The sequence below is a fragment of the Felis catus genome, chromosome C2, assembly GCF_018350175.1.
Source record: "Felis catus isolate Fca126 chromosome C2, F.catus_Fca126_mat1.0, whole genome shotgun sequence".
Lineage (NCBI taxonomy): Eukaryota > Metazoa > Chordata > Mammalia > Carnivora > Felidae > Felis > Felis catus.
This window is the reverse complement of record NC_058376.1, coordinates 154203691-154230367: the sequence shown is the minus strand read 5'-3', so window position 1 is coordinate 154230367 and position 26677 is coordinate 154203691. Positions and strand designations below refer to the sequence as shown.

Genomic DNA, 26677 nt, shown 5'->3' with positions numbered 1-26677 from the left:
AACATGCAGCCAGCCAGCGGACGCTAAAATTGCCAGGGAGTAAAAACAGTCTCTGTTATTAAAGATTAAAGTCCACGGAGCTCCTGGGGCTGGGCTCTTACTCCTTCAGGACCCGCCCACAGAGATAAGCACACCTGCCTTCAAAAGTGTCAGCCTCGCAGCTCCAAGATGCAAAGGGAATTGAGACCATTAGATAAACTGCAGAAGAACAGAATTTCAAGAGTAGTTTGGTGCCTGAGGCGACTGCTTCCAATTTCTCCACGTTGCAGGAAGACAGCAATGCCTCAAATGATACTTTCGCAGAAAGGAAATGAAAGTACACGTGGGTTCTCCCCCCTCCCCCCTTCTCCCCCCAGCCCCCAGATATCTTAATTCTATAGAGGCAGAATTAACCTCGTAAGGGGAACAGCAGATGGAATTCTATTGGTGAAAGGTAAGTGTTTATTGGGTAAAAGGAATACAGTAAAGCGTTGGATCGGGAATAACTTGTTCTGGGAGTATTCCGCAAGATGGGCAAACATTTCTAACAGATTTTAACTTGATAAATGAGCGATGTCTTGTAATGGGACTAGTACGTGAGGCCGAACGTCGCATGATCGCGACTAAGCCCACAGTTCTTGAGATCCGCTTTGATATACAAGTGCTTGTATTATAAGCATGTTTCTGGAACGACTTGTGCTCACAGACCAAGGTACTTCTTTCAGTGAACCACAAGCACATAAGTCATAGTTTCAGAAGATTAGCTTTATAGATAGGCATGAAACCAGAAGGTTTCTTCTGTATCCTTCCCTTAGATACCATTCCTTATTTGCTATGATTTTTTTACAAGACCTGGTACTAAATTTCAAAAACCTAAATTTGCTTACAATAATTATTTTATAGACGAGAATTACTTTGTGATCCTGTATTTAGAAGATGGGGCCTGGCACTGTGATCATCCTTGTGTTTTGTTATCCCTTTACACTCTCCAAATGGGAGGTTGTTGAAATAATTGTACCTAATGCATTATCTGTGACACTCCAGGTCATATACACGTTCCAGTAGGGCACAATGCTATCACTTACTACAGGAAGTTCACTCTTAATTCAAGGTGGAATTGCCCAGGAACCAAGAGCCTCTCTACCTAGGTTGGTTAGAGAACAAATTTAAGAAGAACTTCAATTTCTTCTTTAAAAAAATTACTGTGCCATGGGGTGCCTGGGTGGCTCGTTGGTTAAGCATCAGACTTCGGCTCAGGTCATGATCTCACGGTTCGTGGGTTCGAGCCCCGCATCCGGCTCTGTGCTGACAGCTCAGCGCCTGGAGCCTGCTTCGAATTCTGTCTCCCTCTCTCTCGGCCCCTCCCCCACTCACACTCTGTCTCTCTCAAAAAATAAAACACTAAAAAAATTTTTAAAAATTACTGTGCTAAAATATAAATAGCAAATTTGTCACATTAACCATTTTGAAGTATACTATTTGGTGACATTAAATACATTCACAGTGTGGTGTACCGTCACCGTGATCTGTTTCCAAAACTTTTCTATCGTTCCAAACAAAGCCTGTACCCACTAAGCAATCATTCCATTTGCCCTGTTCCCTGCTCCTGGAAACTTCTAATCCACTTTCTGTCTCAGAATGTACCTCTTCTAGGTATTTTATATAAGGAGAGTCACTTAATATTTGTCCTTTTGTGTCTGGCTTATTTCACTTAGTAAATCATGAGAATCAGAGAGTCGATGGTCTCGAGGCAAGACCATCAATGTAGGACTGTTATCCCTCCAGGAGATCCTACTTCTACTTATTACTCATCAGAGAAGGGAGAAGTTAGCATTTTCCTCATCAGTAGCTACATATCTGGTACCAGGGCCAGGTTGATTTGCTTCAGTAAAGATACCTTCTAGAACAACGCAAGTCCTTGGAATCAACTCATGATTAAGCTTACAGGTATCTTTCTCGTCCAAGATCCTATTGCTAACTAGTCTATGACATAGTTGTTTTCAATAAGCACTTGAAGGATGCTATTGTCTGAACTCCTTTGGGTACCAGATACCATATCAGTCAGAGATGAGTTGTGGATAACCGTCACTGTTGATAGTTTAAGCAGACATTGAATGTAATTCGCGGGATGAGATTTACAAAACTGTTGGAAGAGCCAGGGGAGCGGTCTCCAGGCCGGGCCCCTTGGGGTAACTCTCAGAACAACATAGCTCACTGACTTGTAAAGAAAAGTGCTTCGCTTGTCTCAACCAGGAAACTGTGCCAATTTATAAGAACAGAAACTCAGTTAAAATATGGCAAACAGAAAACTATTACCAGAACATTAATTTTAGAAACCTATCACCTTATGTGTGATCTGGGTAACCAGAAATTGCAGCAAAATCTATCTTCTGAGCCAGGATACTCCCACTGTAACCAATACCTGCAAAATAGACACCTTGCATACTGTCTCCTTATTTAAGTCCAGATTCAAGTTAGAGCAAACATTTCCAACTGGTGGGAGCTAAACTGTATCAAGACTCCTAACTCTAAGGATAAGTTCAGCTTTTATTCTTCTGTTCTCTGCAGTATAGGAATTCATTCTAGAGGTTTGGAGCACAGAGTGAGTGAATGAATCTGCCACGTCCTCAGAGAAGGGAACGCTAGCTCCATGATATATTTTAAAAGGATTCCTAACACCTTCAAAAAGGTGAAAATTTTCAGTGTTTGAACATAAGATAATTAATATTAACTGGATTCTGATCATAATAAGATAATACATGCAAATTGGATCCTAATGAAACCTAGTAAAGGAATCATCAAAAGCTACAGGAGTGACTTTTTAATCATTGCTTCAAAAATAGGTTACTGTTACCTAATATTGTCTCAAAAGGCATTAAGCTATTGTGTCTCATGAATTGATTTGTGGTCAATGACTTGCTTCTGATGCCCTCTTAAAAACAATAAATCTGTAATTTAAATGCAAAGTAGGCATTAAATGCAAATAACTACTTTCATAGGCAGCATATCCTTAGGTCTTGCTTATGTATCTATTCAGTCACTGTGTCTTTTGATTGGAAAATTTAGGCTATTTACATTTAGCATAATTATTAACGGTTATGGACTTACGGCGATTTTGTTCATTGTTTTTTGGCTGTTTTGTAATAACTTTGTTCCTTCTCTTCCTTTCTTTGTGATTTCATGATTATTTCTACTGGCATGCTTAGATTCCTCTTATTATCCTTTGTGTACCTACTGGAAGTTTTTGCTTTGTAGTTACCACAAGGCTTATATAAAACTTCTTAAATTTATAATGGTCTATTTTAAGCTGATAATAATAATAACTTACATTTCAATGCATTCTAAAGTTCTACATTTTTATTTACATCACTCCCCAGGTTTTATGGTTTTGATGTCACAGTTTACATTTTTTACAGTGTATCCTTTAACACATTGTATTTTGTTATTTTTACTACTTTTGTCTTCTAACCTTCACAGCAGATTATAAGTAATTAGCCTACCATCATCATGATATTATTTCTTTTTTTAAGTTTATTTATTTTGAGAGAGAAAAAGAGAGCATGTGAACATGAGCAGGGGAGGGGCAGAGAGAGAGAGAGAGAGAGAGAGAGAGAGAGAGAGAGAGAGAGAATTCCAAGAAGGCTCTGCACTGTCAGCCTGGAGCTTTATGCCGGGCTTGATCCCACAACCATGAGATGATGAGTCAAATGTTTAACTGGCTGAGCCACCCAGATACCCCAATGTTATTTCTTTATTTTTAAGTGAGAGAGAGAGAGAGTGAGAGAGTGAGCATGAGTGAACAGGGAAGGGGTAGAGAGAGTTGGAGAGAGAATCCCAAACAGGCTCTGCATGTCAGCATGGTGCCCGACATGGGGCTTGAACTCATGAACTGTGACATCATGACCTGAACTGAAATCAAGAGTCAGACACTTAACAGACTGAGCCACCCAGGCACCCCCAATATTTTTTTCTAATTTAACTATTTATGTTTAACTGTAGGATGTATACTTTCATACATTTTTCTTGTTACTAATTAGGGCTCCTTTCTTTTTCAGCTTTAAAAAGTCCTTTTAACATTCCTTCTAAGGCCAGCTTAGTGGTGGTTAACTTCTTCGGGTATTGTTTGTCTGGAAAATTCAATATCCTCTTCAATTCTTTAAATTTTTTAATATTTATTTTGAGAGAGAGAGTGCAAGCAGAGTAGGTGCAGAGAGGGGAGAGAATCCCAAACAGGCTCCACGCTGTCAGTGCAGAGCCTGATGTGGGGATAATGCTCATAAACCATGAGATCATGACCTGAGCCGAGATCAGGAGTTGGGCACAGAACTGACTGAGACACCCAGGTGCCCCTCTCCTTCAATTCTGAAGGGTGACATTTCTGGGTAGATTATCCTTGGTTGGCAGTTTTTAATTTCTACACTTTGTTATTTTTTTAAGTTTTTATTTTAATTCCAGTTAGTTAACATACAATGTCATTGTCAGCTTCAGGTGTACAATAGAATGGCTCAACAATTCCATACAGCACCTAGTGCTCAACATCAAAAGTTCACTCCTTAATCCCCATCCCCTATTTCACTCCTCCCCCTACCCTCTTCTTTCTGGTAACCATCAGTTTATTCTTTATACTTAACAGTCTGTTTCTTGATTTGTCTCTCTCTCTTTTTCCCTTATTTGTTTTGTTTCTTAAATTCCACATATGTATCAGATCACGTGGTATTTTTTTCTCTGACTTATTTTGCTTAGCATTATACTCTATAGCTCCAACCATATTGTTGCATAACATATGGAAAGATTTCATTTTTTATGGATGAATAAAATATTCCATTGCATATACAGACCACTTCTGTTTTATCCATTCAACAATCCGTGGACTCTTGGACTGTGTCCATATCTTGGCTATTGTAAATAATGCTGCTATAATCATTGGGGTGTATGTATCCCTTTGAACTAGTATTTTTGTATTCTTTGGGTAAACACCTAATAGTGCAATTGCTGAATTGTAGGGTAGTTCTATTTTTAAATTTCTGAGGAATTTCCATACTGCTTTCCACAGTGGCTGTACCGGTTTGCATTCCTACCAACACCCCATGAAGATTCCTTTCTCTTCACATCCTCGCCAACGATCGTTGCTTCTTGTATTGTTGATTTTAGCCATTCTGATAGGTGTGAGGTGATATTTCATTATAGTTTGGATCTGCATTTCCCTGATGGCAAGTGATGATGAACATCTTTTCCTGTGTCTTTTGGCCATGTGTGTGTCATCTTTGGAGAATTGTCTGTTCATGTCTTTTGCCCATTTTTTTAATTGGATTATTTGTTTTATTAGGTGTTGAGTTTTAGAAATTCTTTATATATTTTGGATACTAAGCCCTTATCAGATATGTCATTTGCAAATATCTTTTCCCATTCCATAGCTTGCCTTTTTGTTCTGATGATTGTTTCCTTCACTGTGCAGAAGCTTTTAATTTTGATGTAGTCTCCGATAGTTTAATTTTTCTTTGTTCCCCTTTCCTCAGGAGACATATCTAGAAAGAAGTTGGTATGGCCCATGTCAAAGAGGTTACTGCCCATGTTCTCTAGGATTTTTATGGTTTCAGAGCCCACATTTAGGTCTTTAATGCATTTTGAATTTATTTTCATGTATAGTGTAATAAAGTGGTCCCGTTTTTTTTCTTTTGTATGTCCAGTTTTCCCGGGACCATTTGTTGATGAGACTGTCCTTTTCTGATCGGATACTCTCTGGTGCTGTGTTGAAGATTAATTGACCATATAAGTATGGAATTATTTCTGGGTTTTCTACTCTGTTCTGTTGGCCAATGTCTATTTTTTGTGCCAGTACCATACTGTTTTGACAACGACAACTTTGTAATATAACTTGAAGTCTGGAATTCTGATGCCTCCAGGTTTACTTTTCTTTACAAAGATTGTATTGGCTATTTGGGGTCTTTTGTGGTTGCAAACAAATTTTAGGATTATTTTTCCTGCCTCTGTGAAAAAAGCTGTTGGTGTTTTAATGGGGATTGCATTAAATTTGTAGACTGCTTAGGGCAGATATTTTAAGAATATTTGTTTTTCCAATAATAAGCATGAATATTGTTTCCATTTCTTTGTGTTGTCTTCAGTTTCTTTCATGAGTGGTCTATAGATTTTAGAGCACAATTCAACTCTTTGGTTAAGTTTATTCCTGGGTATCTTATTTTTGGTGCAATTGTAAATGGAATTGTTTTCTTAAATTTTTTTATGCTGCTTCATTATTGGTATATAAAAATGAAATAGATTTCTGTACATTGCTTTTGTATCCTGCAACTTTACTGAATTTATTTGTTCTAGCAGGTTTTTGGTGGAGATGTTTTGGTTTTCTATATAGAGTATCACGTCATCTGTCAATAGTGAAAGTTTTGCTTCTTCCTTACTGATTTGGATGATTTTATTTCCTTTTTTGTTTGATTACTGAGCTAGGATTTGGAGTACTATTTGATTAAAAGTGGTTAGAGTGGACATCCCTATCTTCTTCCTGACCTTAGGGCGTAAGTTCTCAGTATTTCCCTGTTGAGGATGATGTTAGCTGGGGGTTTTTCATAGATGGCCTTTATTATGCTAGGGTATGTTCCCTCTAAAACTACTTGCTGGAGGTTTTTTTTTTTTTTTTTGTGAATGAATGTTGTACTTTCTTAAATGCTTTCTCTGTGTCCCTTGAGATGATCCTGTGGTTCTTATCCTTTCTCTTACTGATGAGATGTATCACGATTTATTTGCAAATATTGAACTACCCTTGCAATGCAAGAATAAATCCCACTTGATCCCAGCTAATGATTTTTAACTATTGTATCATTATCAATTAGTTCCTTTATATTTGTTATTAACTGTTTTATATATTTGGGCATTCCTGTGTTGGGCGCATAAATATTTACAATTGTTATATCTTCTTGTTGGACTGTCCCCTTTATTATAATATAGTGTCTTGTTACAGACTTTGTTTCAAAGTCTATTTTGTGTGATACAAGTATTGCAACTCAGCTTTTGTTTGACCTCAATTTGTGTGATAGTATATCTCCATCCCCTCATTTTCAATCTGTAGGTGTCTTGAGGTCTAAAATGAGTCTCTTATAGGCAGTATATGTACCTTGTGTCTTTTGCTTTGAGCATTTAATCCATCTGTATCCAAATTAATAATTGATAGATGTGTATTTTGTCGCTGTATTATCTATTTTGTGGTTGTTTCTGAAGATTTTCTCTGATCCTTTGTCTTTCATGTTTTCCTGATTCCCTTTAGTGGTATATTTGGATCTCTTTCTCTTTATTTTTTACATATTTATTAGTGGTTTTTGATATATGGTTCCCATATAACTCCCTGTGCATATAGCAGTCTATATTAAGTTGATGGTCACTTAAGTTTGAGCCTGTTCTTTACTTCTCTCCTCCCCACATTTATGTATATATTGTTGTATATACATGTATTATGTATATATATATCCTTTTATTTTGTGAGTTCCTTGACTACTGTGTTTTTTTTTTTTTTTACAGAAACATTCATTTTTACTGCTTTTGTGTTTGCTACCTTTGTAGCACTTTGTGTCACTTTGGGTGTCTCCCTTTTCCCTCAAAGGGTGCCCTTTCATCTTTCTTTCAGGGCTAGTTTAGTTTTTGTTGGGGAAGCTCTTAATCTCTCCTTCTATTCTGTATGGTTGCTGGTGAGAGTGCTCTCGGCTGCAGATTTTTCCCATTCAGCACTTTGACTATATAACATGCCGTTCCCTTGTGATTTGGAAAGTTTCTATTTTAAAAACTCCTGCTTGCTTTATGGGTTTTCCCTTGGAAGTTACTGCCTTCCTTAGTCTTGCTGCTTAAAAATTTTTTCTTTATATTTTGCCACTTTAATTACAACATATCTTGGTATAAGTCTGCTTTTGTTGATTTTGATGGGAGTTCTCCGTGCGTCCTGGATCTGGATATTTGTTTCCTTCCCCCAGATAAGGGAAGTTTTCAGCTATAATTTCTTCAAGTAAGTTTTCTGTCCTCTTTTCTCTCCGTTCCTCATCTGGAACTCCTATAATGCAAATGTTATTACATTTTATGGAGTCCTTGAGTTCCCCAAGTCTATTCTCCTTTTGCATAATTATCTTTATATTTTGTTCAGCTTGAATTCTTTCCACTTCTCTGTCTTCTGGGTCACTAATTTGGTCCTCTGTTTCTTCCATCCCGCTGTTCTTTTCTCAAGCCCAGGTAGTATCTTTATGATCATTGCCTTAAATTCTCTACCATGTATGTAGAGAATTTAATTATATTAATTATATTAATTATACCAGTTTCACTTTCCTCTCCGGTTGTGGTCTTGCCCTGTTCTTTCATTTGGGATAAATTTCTCTGTCTCTTCACTTTGTCTGCTCCTCTGTGCCAGTTTGTGTGGGTTAGGAAAGTCAGCTGTGTCTTCTACTCTTGGAAGTAGTGACTTTATGAAAAGGAGGTCCTAGAATGCCCTGCAGTGCAGTGTCCCCTGTTCCCCAGAACCTGGTACTTCAGGAGACTATCCCATGTGTGCTGTTTATGTCTTGCTCTTGTGTCTGGGTCCGTTGTCTGTAGTGTAGTTGTCTGCAATGACTCTCTGCCTTTTGTGGGCTGTGCTTGCTCTCTGTGGTGTTAGGGGGATACAGGCAGGCCAGCCTGAGGAGGAGTGCCTACTGGTGAACTTGGAAGTGGGGCGACAGTGTTAGAGAAATTTGTGCTGAGCCCGTAGTCTTGTACAAGATCCCCCAAAGTATTATGGCGGCCGGGAGCTATACACATGGGCAACCACGGACACCTGGCTGGTTGCAGCATGGTGATGGCTGGGCCTGGTATTCTTCGGTGGTGGCTCATCCCAGTGAGTCTGCTGAGTGTGGCACAGTGGCCGGGTGCTGTGGCATGTGCAGCGTTAGCAAAATTTGCCCCGAGCCCAGCGCCAAGACTTGAGAGGTTGGAGTGGGTGGGTCCTCGGGAGAACCCATGGGTGTAGTGCACGCTGTTATCAGGTTAAATAGTAAGTGTCTGTGTAACCCCACATCCCCCCAGATGTCCCCGTGTTTATGCTGGAGGAATGGGAGGAAAATTGTGCTTGCCATCTCCCTCACTTCTGGAGACATCACCCAACACATTCTGAAATCCCTATGGACAGATCTCTCTCCCGTTTTCCCCGGGGGGTTGTATACACTGCCATGTTTCTTTTGCCTCTGTGCAGGCTGTCTCTTAAAGGGCAGCGACCCAGCTATCACTCCTGTAGGAACCTAACTCTAGAAGGCCCTGGCTCCAAGTTGCACCCCTACCTCTTGTCATGAAGATATGAGACATTTGTCTTTCTTCCGTAGAAGTCGATTACCCAACACAGATGGCCAATTCACCTACCACACAAGTGGCCAATTATGTATGACAAATGATGTTCCCAAGTCCAGTTACTTGAGAACTAGTTGCCGTTTATCTTGAGAACATGGATACAATGGTTTCTATCCGCTTGGCTACACGGAGGAAAAGATAACTTTCTGTCCTTGCAATCTTGGTTGGATTTGCCACGGAGCAGATCACACTCTTACTAAATTTGTGTTCAAAATGAAACCACCTTCTCTCTCTTACCTTTGTGGAGAGGTTTTCTGGACTGGGAGGTTTTTGTTTTCATGATTTCCCCACCAATATAAAAATTATTATAAAACTTTTGTAATTAAAGTAGTGTGATATTAGTTCAAAGATAGAGATTTCACCAAAATAGAGTTCAAAAACAGGCCCAAACACATATGGACATCTGACTTATGACCAATGTGGTACCATCAAATAATGGGGAAAAAATCTTTTTTTGTAAGTTTATTGATTTATTTTGAGAGACAGAGAAAGCATGAGTGGGTGAAGGGCAGAGAGAGGAAGAGAGAGAAAATCCCAAGCAGGCTTCACGCTGTCACATAGGGCCTGATGTGGGGCTCAAACTCACAAGCCTGAGATCATGACCGGAGCTGAAACCAAGAGCTGGACACTTAACCAAATGAGCCACCCAGGTGCACGAAAAGAGCATTATTTTCAACATACAATGCTGGTCAGAGGAATATACACACAAGAGGAAATATTCACTCCTTTGCATCATTATAAAAATCAATTACATTAGACTTTAGGCCTAAAAGAAAAGGTGACATAAGACAAAACTTCTTGAAGAGAAGGAGAGTATATTCACATCATTAACATGAATACTTCCCCCCAAAAAACAGCATTAATTACAATGAAAAAGGTTTACATAAAATGTAAGAATTTTGTGCCCCAGATATGTAGAACATTAAAACATAGACATTATCTGTAACATATGCAACTGATTACAGGTTATAAATAATATTTAAAAAGTCATAATTTAACAATAAGATGCCCAATATGAGAATAATCAAGACAAATCTTAACTTAATGAAAGAAGATACTCAAAATGCCAATAAACATGAAAAGGTGCTCAGATTTGTAGGTCAGCTAAAAATACAGCTCTTCTTGGATTCACAAGATGAAGAGACATAGGGAAAATTGCATAAAAAGTGTGTTCACCATTTGAAAATCAATTGATGCAATCCCCTGTATCAACAGACTAAAAAAAGAAAAATCGTGATCATATCAATAGATGCAGAAAAAACATTTGACAAGATCCAAATAATTCATGATAAAAACTGTCAATAATCTAGGAAAAGGAGAGAACTTTCTCAACTTCATAAAGATTATCTACAAAAACCCTAAAGCTAACATAATATTTAATGATGAAAAACTCAAAGCTTTCCCACTAAGATCAGGCACAAGGCAAGAATATCCCCTTTCACCGCTCCTTTTCAATGTCATACTAGAAGTCCTTGCTAAGGCAACAAGACAAGAAAATGAAATAAAATGTATACAGATTGAGAAATAATGCATAAAACAGCCTTTGTTAACAGATGACGTGGTTTTCTACATAGCAAGTGCGAAAGAATCAATGACAACAACAAAATACCCTCTTGGAATGAAGAAGAAATTATAGCAAGGTTGAAGGATACAGGGTTAATATAAAAAGGTAAACTTTTTTCCTACATATCAACAATGAACAAGTGGAACTTGAAATTTAAAATGTGATCATTTATATCAAAACCCCCCAAATTTAAATATTAGGTATAATTCTTATAAAATATGCCTGAAATCTTATAAAATTTCCTCTGCTTGAGGAAAACTACAAAACTGTGATGAGTGAAATTAAATAGAACTAAATAAATGAAGACATAGTCCATGTTCATGGATAGCAAGACTCAACTTTGCCAAGGTGGCCGTGTCCATTTTTCCCAACTTGATCTACAGATTCCATAGAATCCCCATCAGAATCTCAGCAAGTTATTTATGAATATCGACAAACTGATTCCAAAGTGTATATGAAGAGGGGAAAGACCCAGAATAGCAAACACAATATAGAAAGAGAAAAACAAAATTGAAAGACTGACACTACCTGACTTCAAGACTTGTTTATAAAATCACAAGTAATCAAGACAGTGTGGTATTGGTGAAATAATAGACAAACAGATCGGTTTTGATCTAGCCAGAACTAATATATGATGCTGTAAGTCAAAATAGGGCTTATCTTTTTAGAAAAAAAGAGAAATCCCATAATTGGGAAGGCTGGGAGAGGGTTTCAGAATCCTAGTATCCCACATTTACCTAGTGGAGGTTATAGGAGTATAGTCACTTTTAGATAGTACGTTTGTGAGCTTTTCGGCATGCTACATACATACGTTATAACAAAAATTTTAAATATGAGGAGTTGTTTACCAATTAACAGTCTCACTTGCGAAGATCAAAAAGTCCTCGGGATGAATATGGGTAATGCCTGGCTAATGATGAGAATAGACCAAATGCAGTAGCATTTGTATACTTAAAAATGGTGGTTTTTGTTATGAATATTATACCAGAATTATAAAAATGAAAAGAAAATAAAATGAATAGCAAAATAATGCCTGAAGTCACAAGATGAGTCATGGAAAGAGCAGAAGAGGAGGGAAATCTATCTAGAGAGACTGAAAGGTCTCTTCATAGTCAACAGGTCACAAATGCCACATAACAGGAGTGTTATGTGGGGCAACGTGGTGAATAACCAGGGTATGCTGAGAAGGGGAATTTCAATTTTTTTTTCAACGTTTATTTATTTTTGGGACAGAGAGAGACAGAGCATGAACGGGGGAGGGGCCGAGAGAGAGGGAGACACAGAATCGGAAACAGGCTCCAGGCTCTGAGCCATCAGCCCAGAGCCCGACGCGGGGCTCGAACTCACAGACCGCGAGATCGTGACCTGGCTGAAGTCGGACGCTTAACCGACTGCGCCACCCAGGCGCCCCGAGAAGGGGAATTTCAAATCAGAGATGATTTGAGAAAATCCAACTGTGGGTGATACATAGAACTGATATGAAACCTATAAAATTGGAAAAGTAGGAAGCAAAAATTTCTCAAATCAAAAGCAGTATTTAACCTAGTAGTGGAGGTCCCAGTCACAGAAATCAGATGACAACAAGAACAACAACAAATAAAAGGCATCTAAATCGGTAAAGAAGAAGCAACACTTTCACTATTTGCAAATGACATGATACTCTATACAGAAAACCAGAAAGATCCCTCCAAAAAACTGCTAGAACTGATAAATTCAGTAACATCATAGGATATAAAAATCAATGTACAGAAATCTGTTGCATTTCTATTCATTAATGAAGCCACAGAAAGAGAAATTGAAGAATCAATTGCATTTACAGTTGCACCCAAACCAGTAAGATACCTACGAATAAACCTCACCAAAGAGGTGAAAGACCTGAACTCTGAAAAGTGTAAAACATTGGTGAAAGAATTTGAAGAAAACACAAAGAAAGAGAAAGATATTCCATGCTCATGGATCGCAAGGACCAATATCGTTAAAATGTCTATACTACTCAAAGGAACTGACACATTTATGCAATTCCTATTAAATTCTGACCTCGGTTTTCACAGAGCGAGAAAAAGCAATCCTAAAATTTGTATTGAACTGTAATAGACTCCAAACAACCAAATAAATCTTGAAAAACAAAGGGCAGCCTGGAGTCATCACAGTTCCAGACTTCAAGTTATATAACAACGCTGGTAGTGATCGAAACAGTAAGGTACTGGCACAAAAATAGGTCTACAGATCAACGGAACAGAATAGAAAACCAGAAAGGAACCTACAATGATATGGTCAATTAATCTTTGACAAAGCAGGAAGGATTATCCAATGGGAAAAAGACAGTCTCTTCAACAAATGGTGTTGGGAAAACTGGACAGCCACATTCAAAAGAATGAAACTGGGCCACTTTCTTACACCAGACGCAAAAATAAATTAAAAATGGATTAAAGACCTAAATGTGAGACAAAAAAAAAATCCTCGAGGAGAACACAACGAGTAACTTCTTTGACATTGGCTATAGCAGCTTCCTTCCGGATAAGTCTCCTGAGGCAAGAGAAACAAAAGCAAAAATAAACTACTGGGATTTCATCAAAATAAAAGGCTTCTGCACAGCAAAGAAAATAATCAACAAAACTAAAAGGCAACATACAGAATGGGAGAATATTTGTAAATGACATATCTGATTAAAGGGTTAGAATCCAAAATATATAAAGCGCTTCGAAAACTCAACTCCCCCCCCAAACAAATAACCCAGTTAAGAAATGGGCAGACATGAATAGCCACTTTTCCAAAGAAGATATCCAGATGGCTGACAATACATGAAAAGACGCTCCACATCATTCATCATCAGGGAAATATAAATCAAAACTACAGTGAGGTATAACCTCCCATCAGTCAGAATGGCCAAACTCAACACAAAAAACAACAGGTGTTGGTCAGGATGTAGAGAAAGGGAATTCTGCACTGTTGGTGGGAAGGCAGGGGTGCAGCCACTGTGGAAAACAGTATGGAGGTTTCTCAAGAAGTCGGAACTACTCTACAGTTCAGCAATTGCACTAGTAGGTATTTAACCAAAGAATACAAAAATACTGATTCAAAGGGACACAGAAACCCTGATGTTACAACAGCATTATCTACAATAGCTAAATTATGGAAACAGCCCGAGTGTCCATGGATTGATGAATGAATAAAGAAAATGTGGTACGTATGCATATATGTGTGTGTGTGTGTGTGTATGTGTGTGTGTGTGTGTGTGTGTGTGTGTGTGTATACACACACACACAATGAAATACTACTCAGTCTTAAAAAAAGAATGAAATCTTGACATTTGCAACAACATGGATGGAGCTAGAGAGTATAATGCTAAGAGAAAGACAAATACCATGATTTCCCTCATATGTGGAATTTAAGAAACAAAGGAACACAGAAACAAAAGAAGAGAGAGAGAGGCAAGCCAAGGGACAGACTCTTAACTGTGTAGAGAACCAGCCGGGAGGGGTGGGGGATGGGTGAAATAGGTGATGGAGATTAATGATTACACTTGTCCTGATGAGCACCGGGTGTTGCGTGGAAGTGTTGAACCACTATATTGTATACCTGAAACTAACATTACACTGTATGTTAACTAGAATTTAAATAAAATTTTGAAGAAAAAAATAAAAAATCAAGAGCGGTATTGGAAACACAAGCAGACAGAAATACGAGAAGATAGGAGTTTACAGCTGACTGGGTGTGGCTGGTAAGAAAGAAGTAGGCTGATTAGGGCTCTGAGATTTACATTTGATGGAGCATCATAATTTGATGGCATTTCTACCCCTTAGTCCTGGGGTGATGCTTCAGGAAGCAGCAGGAATAGGTTTGGTACTTGGGCATTAGTTTCTGTGTCCCTCTCAACTGGTCAGATAAGAAGAACCTTGTCACGATTGTTTCTAGGATTAAAAAGTCACTTCCACTCCCAACTTACAATAGATACTAACCACAGATAACTTGGTCCAACAAAGCGCCAATTTTTTTATGACTATACAAATGGATAGCTTTACAAATAAATTACCAGGGATGCTCAGTGCTGATCTGTGCGGACCAGTCTAGCTCAGTGCCACTTTTCCTGAGTTCAATTCACATTATTCTGGATTTGTCCCAGAGCTTACCCAGCTTCCACATTTTTTTATTTCAAGCCAAGTGTCATAACTTGCAGTCTGTGTCTGTTTCATTTTGTTTGCTTCTTGATTCATTTCTTTATTCATTCATCTATTATGTGTTCAGATCCGTTGAATTGTGAATGGCACTGATGGAATTAAAAGATGAGAGCGACATCCCTGCCCCACGGACGACTTCTACTCTAGTGGGTTATATCGAGATAAGTAATGCCCATAACCATATAAAATAGTAAAGTAAGTCTCCTCTCATCACGGTTTTTCCAAATGTTCCCCCTGTCTCTTGCATTTCTTTCCTCTCCAATCGTTCGTTACTCTTCATTCTTTATTTCTCTGCTCACTGGCACGGCCACCAAGTTTGAAGGTGACGTTAGACTTGGTATCATGGGCTGATAACAAGAATGTATTTCCCCTACTGTTTTAAAAAGCCTCTCTTCTGGCTGAATTGTCTCATTCGGTTTGTATGAACGTTCAGAGAGCTAACTGACCGATCTTAGTTAAAAATGCCAAACACAGCATAGTCTCACGATATTTGTGCAGCGACAGCTTTTCGGGGAACACGGAAACTTGGCACTTTTCATCTCAGCAGAAAATAAAAATTAGGCAAGTAGAGTATTGCGTTAGACAATGGAAAATATTGGCACAGTTTGGCAACAAATAGGGGCACGTTAATATTGCTGTTAGAGTAGCACAGGTATTTAAGTTTGAGTTGCAAAACCCAATAAATACCGCCAGGATACGGCGTGGATGAGAATCTGAAGCTATGGCTGCCTGGGGGGCCCACTGCCAGCCGGAGAGGAATATACAGGTTGTGGAGTTGTTTCTTCCTGTGATCACAAGGGCCCGTGATGCCAGAAGCTCCCTACAGCTAACTCATGCTGTTTTCCGTGGACCACTCTCCATGTTACAGTTTCCATGTTCTGTTGACCCAAGTCAACTCTCCATCATATCAGCAACTTGATGCCCCACAATTCCAGAAGTTTCTCCAACTGATGCTAAAATGTGAACACCCTAATGCTGACGTGTGTCATAGGGAATGAGAACTGTTTGGAGAGGCGAACTCTCCAAGTTAGGCTGTTAGCCTTTTAAGGAGGACAGAGAGGCTACTTGAAAGAACAGAAAAGAAAGAAGGAAAGAAAGGGAAAGGAAAGGAAGGAAGGAAAGAAAGGAAAGAAGGAAGGAAGGAAGGAAGGAAGGAAGGAAGGAAGGAAGGAAGGAAGGAAGAAAAAGGAAAGAAAAAGGAAAGAAAAAGGAAAGAAAAAGGAAAGAAAGAAGCCTTCTTGCAGGCTCACCATCTCCAGGAAAACAGATCAATACAAAACAAAGCTAAAACAGTTTCGCCCTTCCTGTAAGCGCAAGCAGTCACAAAGTTTGGCAACTCTGCACATTACAACTGCTTTCAAATCTGTTTTTGCCCATTTATCCTCACCTCCAGTGCCCCAGTACAGACTCTCATCATTTCCACTCTGGACCGTGATGGCTCCAACCCAAATGGATGACAGAGCAGTCTGTCTGTCTTCCTTCCTTCCTTCCTTCCTTCCTTCCTTCCTTCCTTCCTTCCTTCCTTTCCTCTCTTTTCTCTCTTTTCTCTCTTTTCTTTCTTCCCATTCCATTCCATTCCATTCCATTCCATCCCATTTTATTTATTTTGAGAGCGAGAGCACGAGCAAGTGGGGAAGGGGCAGAGAGACAGAAAGAGAATCCCAGACAGGCACTGTCAGCCCGGAGCCTCTATGTGGGGCTCGGACTCACGAACCTTGAGATCGTGATCTGAGCCGAAGTCGGACTCTCAACCAACTGAGCCACCCAGGTTCCCCAAGAGAGCAGGCTTTCTAAAGTATGTTGGATCATCTGTGGCTCCCTATTGCCATGGGGAAAGCATTCCAAATCCACCCTGTGGAAGACAAACCCTGCCACCATTAACCTCCTCTCCTCCTCTTACCAGACCTCGATTCTGTATGAGATGAGCCTTCTTTTTCTCCCAGTGCATCGCTTCTATCCACCTCTTCAGCCTCAGGCTGTCAACCACCTTTATAGGTGGGTGTTTCTCCCCTAGTCACTAGGGGACTAGGACCCGCTGTCACATGCTGACTTAGCCCGTGTTAATTACTCTCTCACACGCACAGCACATTTTATAAATAAGCAACTGTGTGATCTTTGTCTCTCCTGCTGGGCTGAAAACTCTGTGACATCAGCGTAGTGACTTATTCTTTACTTTGCCTGAAAATTGTCTGGACTTGTCTGGAGCTTAGTAACTATTCACTATTTGATGCAAGACGTCAGGCTGCCTAAATCTAATAATGACATAAATATTTATAATATTTGAATAAATGCAATTGCTATAAACATTGTTTGATTATAATAAAATGAAAGTACATTGATATAACATAGTGACAAACGGCTGAGCTCTGCCATTTTCTCCACTAAATGTCTTGCCCAAAGAATGTGTCTTTATAAAGAATCCTAATTTAGGGACATTTTAAACTGGAGACAAGGCAGGTTTTCATTTTTTAAATCTCTGAATGACGGAGGATTAGAAGGTTCTATTTATTTTAAATTCGCAGATTTTAAGTCCTCCCATGTTTAGTGTCCTTTGGGACTGCTCCCTTTAGTGAATACAGTAAGAATAATTTAAATTGATTCTCTTGTTTATGTGTAAATTTTTGCTAAGACATTTATAGCAGTATTATCTAATTAGATTAAACATATCCCCCTAAAATATGGTCGGTGTTTTCATCTGGCTATCGAGTAGCTTTAAACTAAATAACATAGACATATAAAAATTAAATGCAAAATATAAAATATTTTCCCTCAAATTTCACTGATTCAAATTAAATGGATGTCAGTTGGGGCATTTAATTCTGTGTAAGCCTAGGACACACGATCAGCTACATTTTAGTCAACGAGTGCCGTCCCACTGTTGACTGAATAACTTCCGTGTGCCCTACATATTTTCTTATGAGAAGATACCTGTTACATCTACATGTTTAAGAATTCTAGCTCTCCAAGATAGGGAAGCTTTTAGCATTATTGTTACAGCTGTAGTTTATGAGCACCGGGCTCAAGGCAAACGCCAATGAAAGTCACTGGGTCCAGTCTGGACATTGGGCAAAAGGCGGACAACCATCATGGGCACCATTTTCTCAGATCTTGTGGAGCGGTGTCCTTGGGTTGGGGTAGCTGGATATGGTGTGGAGCCATGCTCCGGCCGAGAGTCTGATACTCTTTTATGCAAGAAGCATGGGTACCATGAACACTTGGACTTAGATGTTAAGTGGTCTGAAATCAGGCACGGATGGTTTTGGGCGGTACAAGAAATGCCAGACTCCCAATGCCAGTTGTCCCACGCGGACAACTTGGGGACTGTGATGCTACGGGAATTGAGCCTGGGCGCTGATCTTCCCTCCCGGGAAAGCCCAGAATATTCCTATCGTGAGGCAGCCTGACACAGGTGAGGCCTGACACAACTCATTGCAAATTCTGGCCGCTGTCTCCAGACACATATTCCTTGTACGTAAACTCTTTTTTCATGAGCACTGAGTTGAGACTGAGCTCAACCTCTTTTTTCTTTAAGGCACTGCATATGTAGTGGCCTGGAAACTTGTTAACAACCAATTAGGAGAAATCGGTCTTTAAGTGATAATTTTCTGGACGAGAACAAGAATGAAAGAGGACAAAGCAGCGAATCTTTTGGGGAATACTGGCTCACACCTGCTACACTGTCTGTTCCGGAAATACCCCTATAAAGGAGGTATTACAGGCCCTCTTTTAAGATTAGGAAAAGGAGAATCCGTTTAAATAAGTGGCCCAAGGCCTCATTGCTAATGAAAGGCCATCTTGTTTGCATCCAATCCCCATTTGCTGGGCTGACTTTCTGTGGTTCCCTTCAGAGTTGTCATGCACACCAGTTTGTTTTTCTGAAAATGACACAAAATGCTGGGGTCAATGGTTCAGCGTCCTGTGCGGGCCCAAGATAATGTGCTGGTTCCTTTTTTTCTCTCCTGTCCCATCTGACCGTTTACTTGTCTGCAGTGGCTTTCCTGCTCATATTCTAATTGAACCACAAATCAGGGGTTTTCCAACTTGTTAAAATTCGTGGAATCCATTTTTAAACTAAGGTCTAAATCCACAGTCCAAAATATAAAAATGGCCAAAGAGGGATTTCTCTGGTTCGTAAGAGGTGAGGGCTCCAGAGCCCCACCCCTTCCTCAAATACAACGTGACCTTGATCATCCAACGTTTCAGTTCACAAATTGGGGGGAATCACCTCATTACCCCCGGATGCCTGTCACTGCAACTCAACTGTATAGGGTACAAATGCTTGTGTCATACAAATTATGCTCTCTGTAGATCATCTTGAAATTGAACTAACCTCACCCTTACCATAAGCTCTTAGGAAATCACATGGATTTGCAGTAGGAGTCCATTTGTCTCCGTGATCTATTAAGAGTGCATTTATCATCAAATGCACTTAAAAGAACTTAAAATAACTTGCTGCTGTTTGCTTTCAATGGGGTAGGTGACCAAGGTGCTGACGTTAGTTGGGGAATCTCACCGGGAGGCAGAGACTCTTTGGGCACACAGCAGGCTGGTAAAGATTCTCTGAAAGAGGGAAAAAGGAGACTCTGCAAATGGTGGAAATGAAAGCAGAAAACACAATTACTGGATACATTAGCCTTTGCAATAGTGTTTCTGCGACCGTGAGGGAGCAAACACAGCTCCTCTCTTAGGTAACAACAAGGGGTGTCCTACCAGTGTTTCTCCTCCTGCAGCCATGGATTTTTTTAAATTTTTTTTTAATGTTTGTTTATTTTTGACAGAGAGAGATAGAGCATGGGCAGGGGAGGAGCAGAGAGAGAGAGGGAGACACAGAATCCGAAGCAGGCTCCAGGCTCTGAGCTGTCAGCACAGAGCCCGATGCGGGGCTCGAACTCGCAAGCTGTGAGATCATGACCTGAGCTGAAGTCGGACGCTTAACCCACTGAGCCACCCAGGTGCCCCCTGCAGCCATGGATGTTACCTACTGAACTTGTTCCTAGCGCTTAAAGTGGAAATAAAAGTTGTGATGATCCTTATTGTTCAAAGGTAAGAAAAAAATACGAATTTTGTGGTACCATTGTTTCCCTGGCTCCAATTCATCATATGAAATATAGAAAGAATATGCAGCCCCTTCTATTTGGTGGATTAATCAGATAGCCTTTTCAGAGTAATGTAAGATGTCGTCTCTCTGTGGACCCCTTCAGCCGTTACACCCATACACTTCTTCACCTGGAAAACCACACCAGAGTAGCAAAACAAAACAAAATGGGCTCTTCTGTTTCTCCCAAGAATCATCCAGTTTCTTCTTTTGTAGTCAATAACAAGCCATCTCAACTCATTCTCCACTTGACCATCTTCAGTCTATAGTCTGAGGGGTGCTAGGGTGGCTCTGTCTGTTGAGCCTCTGACCCTCGATTTTGGCTCAGGTCGGGATCCCAGATCGTGGGATCGAGCCCCTCATTGGGCTCTGCACTGAGTGCGGAGCCTGCTTGGGATTCTCCCTCTCTCTCTGCCCCTCTCCCCTGCTTGCTCCCTCTGTCAAAACACAGTCTGAACCCTGACATCTCTTTCTACCCTTATGTAGTTCTCCATTTCTGAACAAGAGCAGAGAACGCTATAGCAGAAAGTCAAGGGGGGGCTTTGGGATTTCAGAATGCTTAGGGTGAACCTGAACTTGTGCAGAATTCATAAAGTTATGTCAGAAGCATCAGCAGAAGAGAGAGGAAACCATATCCAGGAAGACTCTACCTGAGTCATAAATTCTAAGGTGGAAACTAGGCAGATCAGGAAAATTCTAGGAAGAAGCAATAAGCAGGAAACCTCAAGTCCAAGGTGGGATTTCTCGACTCTTTTTTTTTTTTTTTAATATTAAATTTTACTTTCTCAGGTGTCTCTTCCTTTTCTGATAAAGGCACTAATCCCATCATGGGGACTCCACCCTCCTGACCGCACCTATTCATACCATCACATTGGGGGTTGGAGCTTCAACGTAAGAATTTTCTGGGGACACTTTGAGTCTCTAACACTCTAACCTTAACCGGCTATTTAATAATGCTGAGCCTATAAAAGAGGCAATACCAAAACTTCCCTCAAAGATTCAGTTCAACGGCTGTTGTGATGCATAAATGAGATGTAGAAAACAGTGTTGAGGGGGCAGCTGGTGCCTCAGTCATTAAGCATCTGACATTGGCTCAGGTCATGATCTCATGGTTCACGCATCTGAGTCCCTCATCGGGTGAGCTTGAGCCCTGCTTTGAGTGAGCCCTGCTTTCTCTTTCTTTCTCTCTCTCTCTCTCTCTCTCTCTCTCTCTCTCTCTCTCTCTCTCTCTCTGCCTCTCACTCACTTCTGCCCTCTCCCTCGAAAGAAAGGAAGAAAGGAAGAAAGAAAAAGAAAGAAAGGAATAAGGAAGGAAGGAAAGAAAGAAAGAAAGAAAAACAGTGTTTACATCAATGTCTCATACGCAGTAAGACCAGAAAAAATTTTGTTCCCTTTTGTTCTCTCGGGGAAATACATAGCTATTTCTTAAAGGAGTAAACAAAGGAGTGAATACAACCTATGATGCCTAGGGAAGCATAGGTATATACTACATATATAGTATCCAGATGATTGAGCGACTGGGCCCATCTCTGCATTGTTGATTCAGCTCTTGGCTTTTCACCTGGAGTGGTCTTTAATAAAGGGATCCATCCCCAGAGGATGCCCCCGTGATGTTAAGGTATGTGGATACCAGTATACATGTGATCACTTATGAGCATCATATCTTAGAAAGATTATCGATAGCTATAGGAACTTCTAGAGAAAGATGATCGGGTTAGGAACTGTGTAGAAGCCATGGGAATGGGTGAACCAAATGCCACAAGTTGTCAGATTTAGCAAATAAAAATATAAAAATCACAGTAAAATCAATCTCAGATAAACAATAGTTTACAGTAAAGGTATGCCTCATGTGCTATCTGGGGCCTATTCATACTAACAAGTATTCCTTGTTGATCCAACATTCAAATCCAACCCTCTTTTTAATCCCTGTATTATATCTGACAGTCCTAGCTACAAGGAGCTTACAGTCTCTTGTTGGAGACAGGGCGAATGTATGAGATAGATCTGCAACATCGCAATCATGAGCACATATGTGTATTTTTATTTGAACAGTATGAATTGCTGGGCATACAAATTTCTGAGTGAGCTACAGAGAAGAATTAGGTGGCATTATGTGGGGGAGAATTTGTCTATTTTTTAAAATGTTTTATTTATTTTTGAGAGCGCACAAGAGGGGCGAGAGCAGAGGGGAACAGAGGATCCAAAGCAGGCTCCATGCTGACAGCAGAGAGCCCGATGTGGGGCTCAAACTCACAAACCACGAGATCATCACCTGAGCTGAAGTCAGACGCTTAACTGAGTGAGCCACCTAAGGCGCCCCCCTCCTCTATTTTTTATAAAGAAAGTTACCCACACTAACGGAAGCAAGGAGAAAGTATTAGCATGGAATTTCCTAATATCTGTAGCTGTTGGTCTATGGTAACCTTGGGATTCCCAGAAGTAATCTTAGGATCCAACCTTCCCACACCCACTGAGTTTGCTGTAGTCTGTCCTCCTTTCCCACCACTGCTGGCTCAAGTCAGGTACACCTGCTCAGGTCATTCTCTGGACTCTCTTACTGGCTTCCCAATGGAGCAAGTCCTAGGCTATGCATCATTTCCTTATAAAGATATGAACAAATGCTTCATAGAGAATTCCCTTCAGTTTCTGGGATGATAGCACCTTCTCGATTTTTCGCCTTGCCATATGGTTTTTCATGAATATATTATAGGTTACTTCAATACATATTTCCCAACATGGCAATGTAAATAAGCTACCAGCAAAGGAAGAGTTGACTCTACAAATTCCACTTGAGATAATGCTCACACCATTTGGCTTTTTCCCAACCTTCATGATAAAGAAGAAACCATAGGAAGGTATCTTATTCAAGGAATATAAATGAGGTACCTGCCTGAGCTAGCATTGGGCTGCAACAGTTAAGTGCTAAAAATAAACTCAAATTTCAAAATAAAATTCAGGTTAACTGAATATTTCCTTTCTCAACTTACCTGGATCTGTAATATCCATAGGGATCCACACCGACCAACATGCAAAACTAGGCAAGATCTCTCTGTGTCAGAAGGGTAACCAGGGTGACAAAATTTGTGTTACTCCAACATGATCAAGTGAGGGTGGCAACACAGTCTGTCCCTCAGAAGCAACTGGAAACCTGGGAAAATGGTCACCATCAACCATTTCAGTGCTCTGGAAATTGGCCAAAGGCATGAAACAGACGAAGATGCATTCATTCATGAAACTATGAACTGCTTTAAGTTTTTTAAAATGTCTATTTATTGACAGAGAGAGAGAGAGAGAGAGAGAGAGAGAATATTCCAAGAAGGCTTGGTCCTGTTAGTGTAGAGCCCGACACGGGGCTCGATCCCACAGACCATGAGATCATGACCTGAGCCGAAACCAAGAGTCGGATGCTTAAACGACTGAGCCACCCAGATGCCCCGAAACTATGAACTCCTGATAAGAACACAGCATCATTGCCCCCTGCTCCCCGCTCTACACACCCCGCTCAGTGGGGTCTTTCAACCAGGGCAGGGCAGGCAGTGAACCCCAGCAGCTTTCTTCCCCCTGTTAAAGGGTGCTCCCTTAATTTGGACATGGTTACTGGCAAGGAAACAAAACCAGTAGCTCCAGGAACCTGAAGTTATAGTTCTGTTTGCGACAGGGACTGGAACAGCAGACCAGCCTGGAATTAAGAGTGAGTTCTGAGAGGTAAGCCAGCCATAGGGCTCGAAGACTGTCCACTCGTTGCGGGTTAAGCAGCAGCTGTGCACGTACACAACAGAGACAAACTACTGGAAGGGGTGATGGCAAGCAGGCTCCGTGAAGTTTTCTGAAGTGTTTTAAGACTGGGTTTTGAGGGGCGCCTGGGTGGCGCAGTCGGTTAAGCGTCCGACTTCAGCCAGGTCACGATCTCACGGTCCGTGAGTTCGAGCCCCGCGTCAGGCTCTGGGCTGATGGCTCAGAGCCTGGAGCCTGTTTCCGATTCTGTGTCTCCCTCTCTCTCTGCCCCTCCCCCGTTCATGCTCTGTCTCTCTCTGTCCCAAAAATAAATAAACGTTGAAAAAAAAAATTTAAAAAAAAGACTGGGTTTTGAGGATGGTTGCACAACTCTACGAATTTACTGAAACGAATGCAATTGAACATTGACAAATGGTTCATTTTACAATATATAACGTATATCTAAGTAAGGCTATAAAGAATTCACATGACACATTAAAAACTACAACTCGAAAGTAAGGACGAATCTACATATCTAGATACCAAATGGCTCTGAAGAAAAGGCATTAATAAAATAGGTCTTATTCAAAAGATTTTAATGTAATAGATACATTAATGTTTAAAGTATTTTAAAAACCCGTTGATTTTAAGAAGTATAATGCAAATTCAAGAACAGCACGGTCCAACATAACTTCTTGCAATGATGAAAATAGATAGGTGCTCAGTCCAACATCTTGGCTCCTTTTCACATAGGGCTTTTGAGAACTTAAAATGTGGCTACTGTAACCAAGAAAGCGAGTTTTTCATTCTATTTCGTTGTAGTTAATTTAATTTTCAAGAGCCATTTCTGATTAGTGGTTACTTTATGGCACAGCACAAGTCTAGAAAGTTTGTATTGGCAAACATAATTTTGTTTATGGAACGTGGTCATTTCAAAATAACGGGAAAGTAATGGGTAATACAGAATATCTTTTCAAGGCTTACAAACTCAAGAAATGCAAATTCAGGCACTGTGAGACTATTTTACCCAATTAAAATTGACAAAATAAAAAAAATATTATCCATTAGTAGACAGATTGTTTGCTAATGGATGGAGGAACTTAGGAACTTGATTTTTAAGACACCGCTAATTGAATTATCAAGGATTCTGGCTTCTGGCAGAAAATCGGTTGTGCGTCTCAAATAATTTAAAAGTATGCGTATAGTTGACTCTGAAATTCCACTTGTAAGAAATGGCCCTAAGAAAACAATTTAAAATGAACACAAGTGTGCTCACCACTGTGATTACAATAACAAAACACTGGTAGTAAATTAAATATTCAAGAACAGAAGACTAGTGACATAAATCACATCACTGTATTGGTAGGATTGTAGTGTATTTTAATATTTATTGAACTTCAACTATGTTCTTTAGGAAGCACAAATGTAGGTTGTACGACATTAGAAAACGTGCTTTTATTGTTGGTATCTCTATGTATTTATCTGTCTCTATATCTAGAGGCAGATAAATCAGTCAAGCAGCAGGCCTCATCTATGGGTGATAAAATGATGGGCATATCAATTAGGAATCTCTGTTGGCAAGCACAGAAACCAATTCCAATTACATTCTTCAAGCACTGTTTATTTAAGATGACCGAAAAAAATACATGAACCCATACTGAATCTGATTGAGGAGAAAAAGAAAGAGAATGAGAAAGAATACTTATCTAAAGAAGCACAGAAGAGTAGAATTATGTGGTAAATAAATTTATTTTTTAAAATTGTTTTTAATGTTTTTATTTAGTTTTGAGACAGAGAGAGACAGAGCATGAGCAGGGGGAGGGGCAGAGAGAGAGGGAGACACAGAATCCGAAGCAGGCTCCAGGCTCTGAGCCATCAGCACAGAGCCCGATGCGCGGCTCGAACTCACGGACCGTGAGATCACGACCTGAGCTGAGGTCGGATACCCAACTGACTGAGCCACCCAGGCACCCCATCGAGGGCAATAAATTTATAAACCTGGAGGCCTCCTAATGGTCCGGACATTAAGCCTTTAGTTACTAGACTGTGAGATAGCCCAGGGGATCTTTGGGGAAGAGTTCAGGGATTGGATCTGTAGCTACATACCAAGCAGTACAGAGTTTCGCTATTTTAACAGCCATTATAGTTGTACAAATAAACTATCAGCCTTATCTTCATCTATATCCACATATAGCATATTTACTACTTTCTTCATGAGCCTCTGTTCTGTTTGTTTTTTAGATGTATGTTTCGAATATTTTTCTCAGGAAAGAATGGGATGCGTGCATTACTCTAAAAATTCCTAAAATTCCTAAAAAGTTAGATAGATTAGGTAGATGATAGAAATATAAACATGGAGATATACTTGTCAAATAATATCTTTCTAAATTTAGAGCTCTCTCGTCATAGTCATTTTTTAAATGATGTATCAATATCTTCCATCTGACTTTTTTATAATAAAAACATTTTATTGAAGTATAACATACTGTAGGTTGCATAAGGGGCATTAATATTAAGCATATAGCTTAACATCACCATATATTTATACCTCTGTAGTTACCACTCATTTCAAGATATAGAATATTTCTAGAACCCTGGAAGTCTCTCTCTTATCTCAGTGGTAACCAATATATTGACTTCTTTCCTCTGACTTCTAAATGCAAATTTTTGCAATCGAAGAATCTGATAGCAGTCGGGTTTTATGTTTCTTTTACTCTTTTGACCTGGAAGCTTATGTATTTATATCCTTTGAGACTATGGATTTTACCAAGTATGCCTAAG

The 26677-nt window shown here is 39.9% G+C and overlaps 1 long non-coding RNA gene across 4 annotated transcripts in view; it reads left to right on the top strand.

The window, feature by feature from the left end:
• LOC123380192 overlaps positions 1 to 26677 on the top strand; it is a 40305-nt gene that overhangs the window by 5856 nt on the left and 7772 nt on the right. Inside the window, exon 3 of one of the 4 annotated variants that reach the window (XR_006585693.1) lies at positions 19866 to 19926. The exons of the other annotated variants lie outside the window; for them this stretch is intronic. This is a non-coding gene — a long non-coding RNA (uncharacterized LOC123380192). Of the gene's footprint in view, positions 1 to 19865; positions 19927 to 26677 lie in introns of those variants that run through there. 4 annotated transcript variants of the gene reach the window in all.